The following is a 15,505-nucleotide window of genomic DNA, read 5'->3' as shown; positions in this document are numbered from 1 at the left end:
AGAGTTGTCTGTTCTACGCATAGATAGATTGGAATTCTTGAAAGACTGGGAATAACCCGAGCACTTTCACCTCATTCAATTTTCCAAAACAAAGTCACACAGTTTTGTGCCATTGGCTCTGTGCTACCCTAGTCTTATATTGACAGACCCCCATCCACCCATTGGCCCTGCACCTCCTGTTTGTGTTCCTGGGGTCAGGCTGTTTTCTCAAGCCTCTCCTGCTTCTGTCTTGCTCAGACAATTTGCCTTTAATTTGTCTTTTTACTGTCCTACAGTGTTGTGCACCTTCTGAATTTGTTTGTTGTGTCAAACTTCGATTAAAATGCCATCACCCATAAAGTCAGTGAACAACCCATGTTAATTAATATCAGTGGTTTATGGTGTGTGGCACTGGTTTCGACATAGCTTTTAGCATTTGATAACCATTTGGCTATGCCATGTAAGCGTCGTTTTGGAGGCCGAGACCAATGAAGCTTGTCAACTAAAATGAGGTCCAATAGTGAAATTAAGAACATACTGTATTATCCTAATGCAGCGAGGGTATTGTCACCTTCATTTGGGGACACGCACAAGTGCTGAATGCCATTGACTTTTAAAACTGCAAATTAATGAGAATCTAATGAGTGTGTCATGAAATTAGCTTTCTCCAGCACCTAAAATATCAAATTGAACAACAATGACACACTGTGTGTGTGTGTGTGTGTGTGTGTGTGGGGGGGTATTATGAAATAATCTTTTGTCCACCAATCTTTTATTTTGTATTTACTGTATATTTTTTAACTTTATAATTCATGCAGTACTTTAGGCTCCTTTTTTGACCATATAGACTAATACCACCACAATAGTATGAAATACCAGCAGGTATTATGAAAGAAGCACCTTTACAGTAAAGTCAAAGTGCCGCTTCACAGAAGAGGCCTTTGCCGCAGAGATTCCTTATCTCTCTCATCTCCTGGCAGCTGAGTACAAAGTTTAGCTCAGTTTCAGCCTTTGCGATTTGCTACAGAACCTGCTAATTGTTGGTGCCTTAATGAAATACTTCAAATTAAGCCCTCTGTCTTAGCCCAGTATCCAGCCAATACAAATTAGACATTAGTCTTACTGAATAGAAGTTGCTCCCATCATTACCACGTCCTACAGTATTGATGGATTTTAGTGAGTGGGGTGGCATTCAAACATAAGTAACCATTATCGGCACCTAATCTGCTGAAAACAATATTACAGTTTTTTTCATAATTAATTCAGACATAGTGCTGTAGTACCGCCAATATATACCGGTATACGTTATGAATATATGTTGGTAAAAAGTAGTGGTTTAACTCGCACTGTAAAACCCAATCGCTATTCGTATTGACAATAAGGAATGCCTAGCGAATCACAATTGAATTGTTACTTATTGTACTATTCCAAAATAATACCACAACAAATGAAAAATCTAATTTGATTATTGGAAAACGATCTATTGAACCGGTAAGAGCTGGCATGTTTTGACTGACGTATTTTAGCTGCCATGCCTACGTACAGAAAAGTTTTCTTTCTTTTTAGTTTAAAATGACTTACTTTAACCCGCATCCCTCACCGTACCTTGGCCACATGTAGAATCCAGGGTCTGTTTTGCGCTCATCAGTGCCATAAATCCTCGTGGACCGGACTAAGCTGCCAGCTTTCCAGCAGCAGCAACCTAGCCGCTCTAGCTTCATGCTGTGTTGGATCAACTTTCTCTCATTTAAATCTGCTGCCGCGGGCGCCTTCTCCAGCGATGGCTCCTTTTCGGCTTCCATTGTGGTGCTTCCATGTTATTCGTGCAGCTTATTGGAGAGCTAGGCTAAATGCTGCCTTCAGCGGAGAACAAACGATGGAGATCTTGGTGATGCTACAATGCATATATGTGCAGAAGCTGTTTGCAAAAAGTTAAATTGGTGGCGCCTGTGGGCAGAATGTCAGCGCTTGTCAGAATAATATAAGAATTATTTTATTCACCCTCCTTGAGCCGTAACTTATTGTGGAGGAGGGCTTGTGTGTTCCAATGATCCTAGGGGCTAAGTTCTCTGGGGCTTTATGCCCCTGGCAGGGTCACCCATGGCAAACAGGTCCTAGACTGCCACCTCGATGGCGTGGGGACCTACGCGAGGATCCTGTTTGTGGACTTCAGCTCTGCGTTCAGCACCACCATCCCTGCACTCCTCTCCTCCAAACTTCTCCAGCTCAGCGTCTCGCCTGGCACCTGCCAGTGGATTTACAGCTTCCTGACGGGCAGGACACAGCAGGTGAGGCTGGGGGACACCACATCATCTACACGCACCACCAGCACCGGGGCGTCCCAAGGTTGTGTCCTCTCTCCGCTGCTCTTCTCTCTCGACACGAACGAACTGCACCTCAATGCACCCGGCTGTCAAACTCCTGAAGTTTGCAGATGACACCACAGTCATCGGCCTCATCAAAGACTGTGACGAGTCTGCGTATCAACAGGAAGTGGAGCAGCTGGAGCTGTGGTGCAGCCGACACAACCTGGAGCTGAACACGCTTAAGACTGGAAAGATGATCGTGGACTTAAGGAGGAATCCTTCGCCACAACTGCCCCTCACGCTGTCCAACTGCCCTGTGTTAACCATCGAGACATTCACGTTCCTGGGAATTATAGTCTCTCGGGACCTGAAGTAGGAGTAAAACATCACGTCCATCCTCAGAAAGGCCCAGCAGAGGATGTACTTCCTGCGGCTTCTGAGGAAGCACGGCCTGCCACAGAAGCTGTTGAGGCAGTTCTACACAACAGTCATTGAATCGGTCCTCTGTTCTTCCATCACAGTCTGGTTTGGTGAAGCAGGAGCTAAACCGAAAGGCGAAGCTCTCAATTTACTGGTCGATCTACATTCCTACCCTCATCGCTACGCTCAGATTCGCATTGAGAAGAGCCAGATGAGATAGCTCAGGCATCTGATTAGGATGCCTCCTAAACGCCTACCTGGTTAAGTGTTCCGGGGATGTCCCACTGGGAGGAGATCCCGGGGACGACCCAGGACACCCTGAAGAGACCATGTCTACCGGCTGGCCTGGGAACGCCTCGGGATTCCCCCAGAAGAACTGAATGAAGTGGCTGGGGAGAGGGAAGTCTGGGCTTCCCTGCTAAAGCTACTGCTTCCCTGACCTGACCTCGGATAAGCACAAGAAAATGAATGGATGGATGGATTGTATTTTATTCTTTGTTTTGATTTGAATGCGAAAATTCTGAATCAGGATTAATTTTTTCATTGGAATTCGTAAGTCAATCCAAATCACCACTGATTCGTTCTTAGCACTAGTAACAAGGCAATACATGATTATCCCCCCCACACGTGCCTCACCGTTCAGGACCCAAATTTTGAATATAAATGTATTTAAGGTTTTTCTCATTTAAGCACAATCATTGGGACCTCCTCACACCATTCACCTTCAGAGTGTTTAGTATTCAAACTGGACTCAGCTAAGCATGGATAGGCAAGCCCGTAATTAATGTCACTGCCAGTGTGTGTAATCACCCACCATGGCCTACTAGCAGGCATGAAACAGTGGTTACCACAAAGGCTGCAATTAATCATCCTCTGAAAAAATTTGCATTTGTCAAGGATTTCTTGAGATTGGGTCAAGTCTATGACCAACTTTACATTAAATAACCATTTGCTATAAATGTGTGTATCAAAATGACAAATCTGTCAGAGCAGACAAACCAATGGTGATAATATATCTTCTACACTCGGTCAAATCCACATTACATTAAAGCTGATCATATTAAGGAATAAGGCTATGAGACCAGAAATGTTGTCTTTAAATGGTCGAGGATCTAAAATGGACAAAGTTCAATATTTGGATTTATTGGGGACATTTAAAGATTCATGGAGGCCATTTGTTTTCCTTTCTGGCACTGTGTGGACTCGATTTGTAATGACAGATGGTAGTTTTGTGGGGTTAGGGAAATTGATGACTGAGTGACCTCAGAAGGAGCACCTGTCCAAGAATGGACCTGCTGCTTGCTGCATTGTGCTGATGGGTGTGTTTGGCATTAACCTTACTGTCGTGTTTCTCGATCCTCACTAGTCCTTAACCCCAGCCATAAGTCATACGTAACCTGCCAGATCCAATCTGTCAACAGGGGATTCATTAAAATGCTACACATCAAACATACAGGATCCCTTTGGGGTTGTGGTTTATACATGAACGACATGCTCATGTGTAAGAGCCCACACAGAGAGCCATGTCTGACAGAGCACGTTGTTGTTGTTACCTCAGGGGACATAAAAAAATGAATACATTCACGAATAGAGGGACAGCTCTCACATCATTCATTCAATTTGTTGTCCATCCATCCATTTTCTGATCCGCTTCTCCTCACGAGGGTCGCGGGCGTGCTGGACCCTATCCCTGCTATCATCGGGCAGGAGGCGGGGTACACCCTGAACTGGTTGCCAGCCAATCGCAGGGCACATACAACAAACAACCATTCGCACTCACACTCACACCTACAGGCAATTTAGAGTCCCCAATTAATGCATGTTTTTGGGATGTGGGAGGAAACCCCAGTGCCCGGAGAAAACCCACGCAGGCACGGGGGTTTTGCATGCAAAACCCCCTGCATGCAAACTCCACACAGGTGGGACCGGGGATTGAACCCAGGTCCTCAGAGCTGTGAGGCTGACGCTCTAACCAGTCGCCACCGTGCCGCCTCAATTTGTTGTACTTTACAATAATTAATTGACCATACATATTGTGGTAGGGTATTTTGCCTCTATCCATGGCCATACTGCTCATACTGCTGATTAACATTTGCATAATGCTTCTTGCGGTGACAAAGCTGTCATCAAAGCTTCAAAGGATCACTCTCATTGTTGAATTAAATCAATGCCTGTCTCCAAAGGCATGCATTCATTTGAAAGGACTAAAATAAATTAAGAGACATGGTTAGTCATTTAGACTAGACCCTCTGATGCCCCGGCAAGGAGACAATAGACATGAGCAAGGGATGCTAAATGAATTCTCTTGTCCTGTGTGCTGTCCCTGGATATCAACATAATTTGATTAGTGACCTGGTAACATGAATGTGCAGGACATCTCTTCATTCAAGTCCAATGGGGTTGCAGCGGTGAGAGGTCCATGCTACAAGGCTCAATCCCCTTCCATTGCACCCCTGCCCTGGTGTCATGTATACACCCAACGAGACGACGGTGTGATTAATGACTGGGCTTGTGGTGTCATTGACAACTTCTGGTGACTTTGCACAAAAGACACCAACTGTGTCACATCAGCACTATTCTGGGAACATGTGGCAGTATGTGTGGTATGCTACTAACGTACAACCTGTAGGGGAATATGTAATTGTAGAATATATTACACTATTTAGTGGCTCATCTTTATTATTGTAAAGAAACATAGCTTCAGTTGATTATTTCATTTAAATAAAATTTTCTGCAGAGCTTTTTATGTGGGCTCTGCATCAAATCCAGTCAAATCCCTCAAATAGTTGCATAATTTGCTCAGTGTGCCTTTCCTGGCATCTTCTGTTTGCATTAGCACACTATGTTCACGTCTATCTTCTGTGACAATTAGGTTTCTTGCCAGTGTCATCTATGAGAATGGAAGGGAAACATTTGTGCCTGCCTACATTTCTTGAACTTGAAAACCTACACCCCAAATTTAGTTTGAATAACCGTTTAAAATCATTAAAAACGTGGCAGTTTTAGTTTGTGTTCGATCAATTGCCGTTAGGATGAAATGTCCTGGATAAATAAGAATATTCACAGGCCTGTCCCATTATTTTCTTCACCTGTATTTTATTAATCTGCCATTTAATGAGAATTAGGTCAAGCTAGTTTTGCTACCTTTGTCGTCTTTGTTTATACAGTTCACTATGGATGTCACATTTTACTCATTGAGGTTATTGAGATCCGGGCCTGCTTGAAACTGTCATTATTCCCATATGTTTTTATTGTCACAACATTTAGAAAAGGCAAAATGCATTTTCATTTTGCTTTTCAACCTGTACTAAGATCCATAGAGGTACAATGATTAATTGCCAATTAATCCGTTATCAAATTAATCTAAAGATTTTTTTCTAATTGATTAATCATTTAGATACCTTAACTTAAAATTGTGCTAATCCTTGGAATTTCAGCCTCTCAACAGTAAATATTAGTAATTACATGTATTATATTAATAAAACTGTAAATGATTAGATTTTAATAATAAAGTAGACTTTGTTTCATCAAAATAAGACATTTGCAACAATCTTCTTTTACTTTGGAAAACAATTATCATATCATACTGACAATCATATCATACTAACATTTTTGTCTGTTTTCTGACACATTATGGCCCAAACTAGTAGCTGAATTATAATAAATTTGTCTGCATTTTTTTGCACTGGGTGGAACGGTGAATGACTGGTTAGCACATCTGCCTCACAGTTCTGAGGAAGCGGTTTCAAATCCGGCCTCGCCTGTATGGAGTTTGCATTTTCCCACCGTGCCTGCATGGGTTTTCTGCAGGTGCTTCCGTTTCCTCCCACATCCCAAAAACATGTATGGTAAGTTAATTGAAGACTCTAGATTGTCTGTAGGTATGAATGTGTCCGCCTCTTGCTTAGAGTCAGCTGGGATAGGCTCCAGCATGCCCGCAACCCCAGTGAGGATAAGCGGTATGGAAAATGGATGGATGGATGGATGGATTTTTTGCACTGTCAATTTGAAATAATGTGCTGTTCTATAACGAAGGGATGGAAATTAAAATGTTAAAAAGGTTTCATTGATTGCTCAAAAATAATCAACAGATCAATAGAATATTAAAATAATCGTTAGTAGCGCTAATCCGGAGGAAAGCAGAAACATACTTTGTTTCACTTTTGACAATGCATGAGGTGCATTCAAGGACCGCTAACAAAACAGGACCTAGCAAATGCAGATGAAAAAACACTATAAATTAATTAATTAAACATAACAACAACACCAGATTCCAGTAGTAGTACCCAAGTAATACTTTAATTGTGTTTGCCTGCGGACAAAAACTGCAAATAGCCAATATATTTAGTGAGTAGTCGAGATTTTCAGCAAATAACAGAGGATAGGTTAAAAAAAAGAATCTGCAAGTATGCAAATTTGTGAATGCTCGACAGTGAATATGTGGAAGTTTACTGTGTATGTGCTGGATATGAAATTGACAATTAAGTGTATGGGCATTGATCAAGTTGAAAAACGAATTGTTTTTAAAAATGTGTATTTATTTATTTATTTTTTTTTAAACATAGGCCTCTGGCAGGTGATGTTTTGAATATTGGTAACCATAGCTTAGGTATCAGCTGTAACTTGTTTAGAACAAAGCATGGTCTTTAGTGAGATCATGAATTTCCAATAATCATTGTTCTTTATTCACGGTCACACGATTAATGTATTCTTAAATTCTCATGTTTCATATGATCTTATAATTGCTTCAGTACAGTATATTGTCAGGGGGTGGGGAGAATGATTACCAAGGATCCCAAGGAAAAAGTGTATATTTGGATGCAGGGACATTGCCAGATGTTAGTATAAGACGAGTGTTGTGTGCCATAGTATTTATAGACGCATAGTTACACACACACACACACACACACCATTTTTACTTTTGAACGGCACAAATTTAGGATTACAGTGGTTTAGCTCATTTGCCCCTCAGTGAGCCTTGTGCATCACTGAGTTGAAGTAGATTCATTACAATCTTATACAAAAGTTTAAGTATTCATGCTTGACTTTATTCCCCTTTCCTTCCTTTTTGGATTCTTGGATTCTCGAAGTTGCCTTTTTCTGAACACCCAGTCCCATGTTGCTCCCCTCAGTGGGGAAGGAAATTATTTGTGGGAGCAGATTATTCTCACACAGATCATAATCGTGTGACTGCATGTCACAGGCACACCAGTGACTCCAGGTTTTAATTAATCCTAAGTACCACCACCACTACCATTCTTCCTCTCAATCAAACTTTCTCTGAACATTTTTCTATTTGTCAGACTCCATGTTTGCATTTGAGTGAGTGTGGGTGGATTTCATTCTAAAGTGAATTCTCTCAACCCTCTTTCAGTGTGGTGTACAGCATTTTCATGGTGACTTGGATCACACTGCTGTCACTTTTCTACTCCTCGGAGTGTGAGGCGGCCCACTAGCTGTGTTAATATACTTTAAACTCTGCACTGCCAGTGCCACTGTGTCTTCGAGATGTCAACCAATCTCCAGCTTTTAGACTGTGAAAGCAATTCACAATTTACAAGGACTCAGCCAGTCTCTGTTATCAGATTGTAAACTGTTTTATCCTCCTCGGTTTTTATCTGAACTTGGCAGTAATGCTTGGGTTAGACTTCACCTCAGTGCTTGTCTTCAAAATAAGTATATTTTAGTTGAAACCTTGTTTCTTTAGCTCCCAACTGCTTTTCAGAATCTGTCTTCTTTTGCACTATATGACAATGAATGGTTTTATGGAACTCCATTTCATTATACTACCCTATGTTATGAAAATAGTTCTGTTTTCATAATGTTTGTTGCACATTTGTGTACTTGTGGTTGATGTTTCGTATCTTTGTTTTTGTAGTTGCCTGTCTTGTGCTAAAAGAAGGTCATATCTCAGTAGTCTATCTATAAAGATTGATGTTTAGAATAATCTGAATTACTAACTTTTTATGTTGTTTGAATTTGCTTCTCTGTGGTCATAATTTTTTTCTGATGCAAGAACAGTCGGAAACGAGGTATCTTTAGCCTTCCTTTGCTCTTGTAATGTGGGAGTTGTATTTACAATACAAAAATATGTTGTCAGAATGTGCAGGGCTTCAAGAGTTACCAATAATAGCAACCTTTGCACAAACGATCTTATTTATCTGACTTGTGTGAAGGAGTGCCTTGTTGGTCTTTATGTTTCTGTTTTAAGGTCACACAATCTTCATACTCCCAGTAGTTAATGGGAGAAATTTCTCTTGAGCCGGAGATCAAGTCTCTCTAGCTCATAGGTATCAAACTCAAGGCCCGGGGGCCAGATGCGGCCCGCCACATCATTTTATGTGGCCCGCGAAAGCAAATCATGCTCGTCAACTTCTGTGATTTTTGCTCAAATCTGTACCCAAATTCCAAATTGTCATAATAATAAACAATAATGTTGAGAGATTGCATTTTTCTGTTACCAAACCCTTCTTCCACAGTAACTTAAACAATACTTGAACAAACTATTATCCTTGTCTTCTGATTTCAAAACTAGTTATCCCTCAATTTGTTGTGTAATGGTAATATGTTTTGGTGATGATTAAATATTTATATGGTTTCACTGTTCTAACGGCTCTCTGAGGGAAATCATAACTACAATGCAGCCCGAGACAAAAAAGCTTGACACCCCTGCGCTAGGTAATTTTCTTTTTTTCTTGTTAAATCATTCCTATTAAGTGAACTTGGCCGACAGTGTTGTAGAAGTCCATAACATAATAACAGCCCATAATATAATAATGGCCCATAATAATAATGAACTAAATTATTCCCTTTTAAAATGTTATAGGCCCATAACGTAAAACTGGCCAATAACGTAATAAAGGCCCGGAACCTATAACGTAATAACCACAGCAATAACATGACTTATTACGTTGTTGGCTAGTTATTACGTTAATGGCCTGGTAATAAAAAATTATTTGCAAATGTAATAACTGAGCCCATAACGTAATATTAAATTACAGGACTTTTATTATGTTATTGGCCAGTTGTTACATTATGGGCCTATTACGCTATGGGCCGTTATTACATTATGGGCTGTTATTATGTTATGGGCTTAATCAAGTGTCTTTTTGTGGTTAGCATGGAGTGTTTTCCTTAATTATCAGCTATGTGTTTTCTTTGTTTTAACTTTAAGGGATAAAGTAAATAACAGCTTTAGAAAATAAGTGCTCATTCCAACTCTGCCTCCACTTTTTGCTACTTAGCTGCAGCATACATTGGATAAGCAAAATGTGCTTGTGATTAGTGTGTCAAGTAATGAGCTATGGATGGAGCCTCCTTGGTATGCAAATCCTGCACCAGCATTTCAAGATGCTGAAGAGAATGCTTCGAAGAGGTGCCTTGGCCTCCCACTGCTGACATGGAGATCTACTACGAGGAGTAGTTGAGAGGTTGGACCCCTCAAACCTTTAGCAATGAAACAAATGTTCCACTCCATCAGAAATAGAGGCGGAATGAGAAGCAGGGTCGATTAAGTTACGAGGGGGATGTGGTGGTGATCTCATAAAGGGCATCGGCAGATGTATGGCCTTTTACAGAATAATTTAAACCACTTAATGGGGGACAGGAATTAATGGCTTCCATTGAGTGGAGTCAATTATATGGATATTTTCATGAAATATTGTGTACACTTCATAGTGTAATGGAATACCCATCGATCCCCTTCCTTTAGTTTTTGACAATTTGCTTTAAATAAGAGTAGCGGCTGTTGTATTTCACAGTATTTCTGACTTCATATAGTGCTGTAAATGTGGGGTTTTCTTCCTTTAGGGAGGCACAGCCGTGATTGTGACAGCTCTTGTTAATTAGTATTAATGTCAAATAATTTACAGTTGCAGTGGATGTACTGTATGTGCAGGCCTTGTGCTGTCAAGCATAAAATTGGATTCATTATGATGATGGAGGTTCTGCTTAGGTTTTTTTTGGTCCTGTGGTTTCAGGTCACTGGGTAAAGTGATGGAGAGCCTTCTGGCTTTAAGGAGGGGCGGGGCAAGCTGGTCACAGCGAGAAAAGCGAGGACAAGCCCTCAACAAAGTAACCCATCACTCACTGGTATCTCTTTCAATGGGGACTCTGTTCTTTTACAGCTAGAGCTTGTGACTAAGAGTGACAAAGACCGATTTCAATCTTGAGAGGCTGTATGATGGTGGGAAGAGACATTGTCTATTTGTCTTAACCGTGTGTGTAATCAAAGTGCACCTATTCACATGGGAACAAGTAAACAGTACATTTATGAAAATAAAGTATTTCAGTCACTCACAGATGCAAACATTTGTATATGTGGCCATCGGAGTCGAATTTATACGAGTCTGGTATAACCACAACCTTCTCCTTAATCCTTTTGATTTTAACTTCCTTTAGTCAATTTAAGATATGCAGCAGAGAAAAAAAGAACCCGTATGATCAGTTATAATTATTTTCATGATTGTTGCTCTTGTCAACCAAAAAAAATTGAATCATTGCAAAAGCATTGCAACAGGTTTTTTTTAATACAAAAAAATATTAAGTATGCAACCCATGCACTTTTTTCAAATTATAAATTGAACAAAAAACAAGCACAATGAATTTTTATGCATGAAAGACCCCATGAAATGTGCAAAAAAATCCCAAGATGGCAGTGGTTGTGATCACAGAACTGGATCAAAAGATTTATTTCCCCCATTTGCTGCGATTCCTTCCACCACCCCACCTGACCTCCTGTATTCTATGCATGCAATACAGGGAAATTAATTTACACCTGCAGTTATCTAGGCTGCCTTCCATCATGTTTTGTAGCACTGTGATATGCACCTGACGGTAATATTCTTCTTTGCTGTCTGAGTCTTTTACGGTTCGTCTCGTCTTCTTTCTCCGTTTGTTTGCTGCTGCAACACACACCAGATAGGAGAAGCTAAAAGACAATTGCTATTCTCAGAGATGCTCCATAAGGTAGTAATGATCATTTGAAACTGCAATATTCTTTGAATTTTTATCACCGTTTATCGGTAAACTGTACACCGAATCGCTAATATCCAGTCAAAAGCTATATAATTACTTTGGTTGTTTGGAAGATTCCTACCCATCAGTCTGTTTACATACACGTTGTAACAAAGTGTTATTGATTACAACTAAAGATAAATGTGCATGTTCAGAATCAGAATCATCTTTATTTGCCAAGTATGTCCAAAAAAACACACAAGGAATTTGTCTCCGGTAGTTGGAGCCGCTCTAGTATGACAACAGACAGTCAATTGACAGAGAACACATTTGAGACATAAAGACATTGACAAAAAACAGTCACTGAGCAGTAAAGGGTTGCTAGTTATCTGCTAATGCCGGTGCAGAATCTCCTCAATCAGTGTGCAAATGGAGCAGATGCTACTCTGGCATGAGTGGCCAGTATTGGTCAGCAACAGATATGCAAATAGTGCAGCGTGGCGAGACAACTACAGTGAGTGCACGAGTAATGTATAATTGGCACCACAGAAACGTGACAACGAACTCAAGTCAAAAAATTGCCAGCATGTTGTAATGGAATTGTAGGTTAGGTGTTTAAGAAGTTGATTGCAAGAGGGAAGAAGCTGTTGGAATGTCTGCTAGATATTAGTTAGGACTAAAGAAACCAATGTGACATACAGTGGGTATGGAAAGTATTCAGACACCCTTAAATGTTTCACTCTTTGTTATATTGCAGCCATTTGTTAAAATCATTTAAGTTCTTTTCCCAATCATTAATGTACACACAGCACCCCATATTGACAGAAAAAAAACGGAATTGTTGAAATTTTTGCAGATTTATTAAAAAAGAAATCTGAACTATCACACAGCCATAAGTATTCAGACCCTTTGCTGTGACAGTCATTTATTTAACTCGGGTGCTGTCCATTTTTTCTAATCATCCTTGAGATGGTTCTACACCTCCATTGGAGTCCAGCTGTGTTTGATTATACTGATTGGACTTGATTAGGAAAGTCACACACCTGTGTATATAGAATCTTATAGCTCACAGTGCATTTCAGAGCAAATGAGTATCATAAGGTCAAAGGAACCATCTGAAGAGCTCAGAGACATAATTCTGGCAAGGCACAGATCTGACCAAGATTATAAAAAAGCATTTCTGGTGCACTTAAGGTTCCTAAGAGCACAGTGGCCTCCATAATCCTTAAATGGAAAACGTTTGGAACGACCAAAAGCCTTCCTTGAGCTGGCCGTCTGGTCAAACTGAGCAATTGGGGGAGAATAGCCTCGGTGAGAGAGGTAAAGAAGAACCCCAAGATCACTGTGGCTGAGCTCCAGAGATGCAGTCGGGAGATGGGAGAAAGTTCTAGAAAGTCAACCATCACTGCAGCCCTCCACCAGTCGGGGCTTTATGGCAGAGTGGCCCGACAGATGCCTCTCCTCAGAGCAAGACACATGAAAGCCCGCATTGAGTTTGCTAAAAAAACACCTAAAGGACTCCAAGTTGGTGAGAAATAATATTACAAGGTAGAACTTTTTGGCCTTAATTCTAAGCGTTATGTGTGGAGAAAACCAGGCACCGCTCATCACCTGTCCAATAGAGTCCCAACAGTGAGGCATGGAGGTGGCAGCATCATGCTGTGGGGGTGTTTTTTAGCTGCAGGGACAGGACGACTTGTTGCAATCGAAGGAAAGATGAATGCGGCCAGTGTTATCCTCGACAAAAACCTTCTCCAGAGTGCTCAGGATCTCAGACTGGGCTGAAGGTTCACCGTCCAACAAGACAATGACCCTAAGCACACAGCTAAAATAATGGAGTGGCTTCAGAACAACTCCGTGGCTCTTCTTGAATGGCCCAGCCAGAGCCTGACTTAAACCCAATTGAGCATCTCTGGCGAGACCTGATATTGGCTGTCTGACAGAACTGGAGAGGATCTGCAAGGAGGAATGGCAGAAGATCCCCAAATCCAGGTGTGAAAAACTTGTTGCATCATTCCCCAAAAGACTCATGGCTGTATTAGCTCAAAAGGATGCTTTTACTAAATACTGAGCAAAGGGTCTGAATACTTATGGCTGTGTGATATTTCAGTTTTTCTTTTTTAATAAATCTGCAAAAATTTCAACAATTCAGTTTTTTTCTGTCAATATGGGGTGCTGTGTGTACATTAATTAGGGAAAACGTGAACTTAAATAATTTGAGGAAATGGCCGCAATATAAACAGAGTGAAAGATTTAAGGGGGTCTGAATACTTTCCATACCCACTGTATATTTAGATATGTCCCATAGTGTTCCAAACAAAACAGTAAGGCTTGTGTTTTTCTCCCTTAAAATTTATATGACGCAAGGTGGATCACCAATCATTTATGCATGTAATATATAGCATTTATTTGATGAAACCAGCTGTTTTGATGTTTAGCTTTCATGACTGGAAAAGTTGTATCAACTATAATGATAATTTATGTCTATCATGGCATCTCTGTGAATTATTATTTTCTTGTCAGTTTCTGACTGATGATAGCTTTATTTATTTCTTGTGTTGATGAAATCAGCTGTTTTGATGTTTAGCGTCATGATTGAAAAAGTGAATATACAGTCATGATTGTGTATCATGGCACCTTTGTTAAGTTGTAATTTCTTGTCTTGTCTGACTGATGATGGCTTTATTTATTTCTTGCGGTACTTTAACTTATTTCACTCTGATAATAAAAATCACAGACTCACACAGCCTGTACTTATATTCTATTGGTACTATTAGAGAACAACCAATGCTGTTGGTCATGATGCAGTGATGCTTTGATACCAGCATCTATAGGAATGCAAATGCAACTATCTTCCAAAATGAATAGTCGCACCCTGGAGCAAACACTGCAGCTGCACCACTAACCCTGATCACTCGGTACATCAAGCCAAACTGTTGTCTGCACTGTCACACATGGAGAAAAATGCATGTCACATTTTGTTTTGTTTCCAGCCTTGTCTGACCTCAGATGAGAACATGAGAGTGATTAAGGAATTGTTTAAAGTGACTGATAAGATCAGGTCACGGGGTCACCAATGATAAGTGAGGTCACACAGGGTCATCATCAGTCTGGTTCATCAATTTTGCTTCATACACATTCATGCAAGTACACAAAGCTGCTCTTTGTGTACTCAATGTTTTCAGTGAAAATCACAACAAGGGACCACTCCTTTCACCATTTGGCTTATTGTTGTTGATCACAAACGGCAAGAATTTGTTAGAGAGGTTTTCTCATTTTCAGAGCATTGAGGTTGTTGGCATACTTCAGTCTAGGCCATGTGAACTATTCACATGAATAAAAAGGTCCATTAATAACAAATGAAAGACTATTCTCTAAGCTAATGGAATTGTTGGTCTTATCTAAAGATGCTCTTTAGCATGCTCTTTATTAGAAGATGGACTATTAATTATTAAGTGTGAAAGACGTTACAGTTCTCTGTTTTAGTTGACATAATCCTTTTAACATATTTTTAGAATACATTTATTTCATTTTTTACAATTGACTTTTTGGAAATATAATACTATTTCATTTTAAAACGAGACAGTAAAGTTTTATGCTTGACATATGGAAAAAGTACCTATTGTCATCATTCATACAAGAACACTTTTTAAAATTAGTGTTGGGTCCAAGCATATACAACTTTACATCAAGAAAGGTGTTACACCAGCATTTTTCTGCAACATAGTTAAATAACTTAGAGTTTACTGCATTAATTGCAAGTGTGTTTTTGTCTGTGTGTGTGCTTAGTACTAAATATAAATATGCATGTTCAAGAAGTCACTGATGGTGTAGTGGTGCACTCG

General features: G+C 40.2%; 1 protein-coding gene across 4 annotated transcripts in view; it reads left to right on the top strand.

Annotated features, from left to right (window-relative positions):
* The window catches only part of macrod2 (mono-ADP ribosylhydrolase 2), a 459,456-nt gene that overhangs the window by 35,777 nt on the left and 408,174 nt on the right, over positions 1-15,505 (top strand). The window lies entirely within an intron of this gene.

Source organism: Phycodurus eques, chromosome 11 (genome assembly GCF_024500275.1).
Source record: "Phycodurus eques isolate BA_2022a chromosome 11, UOR_Pequ_1.1, whole genome shotgun sequence".
NCBI classification, from domain to species: Eukaryota; Metazoa; Chordata; class Actinopteri; order Syngnathiformes; family Syngnathidae; genus Phycodurus; species Phycodurus eques.
The sequence above is the reverse complement of the archived record's forward strand: the minus strand, read 5'-3'. Positions and strand labels throughout refer to the sequence as shown.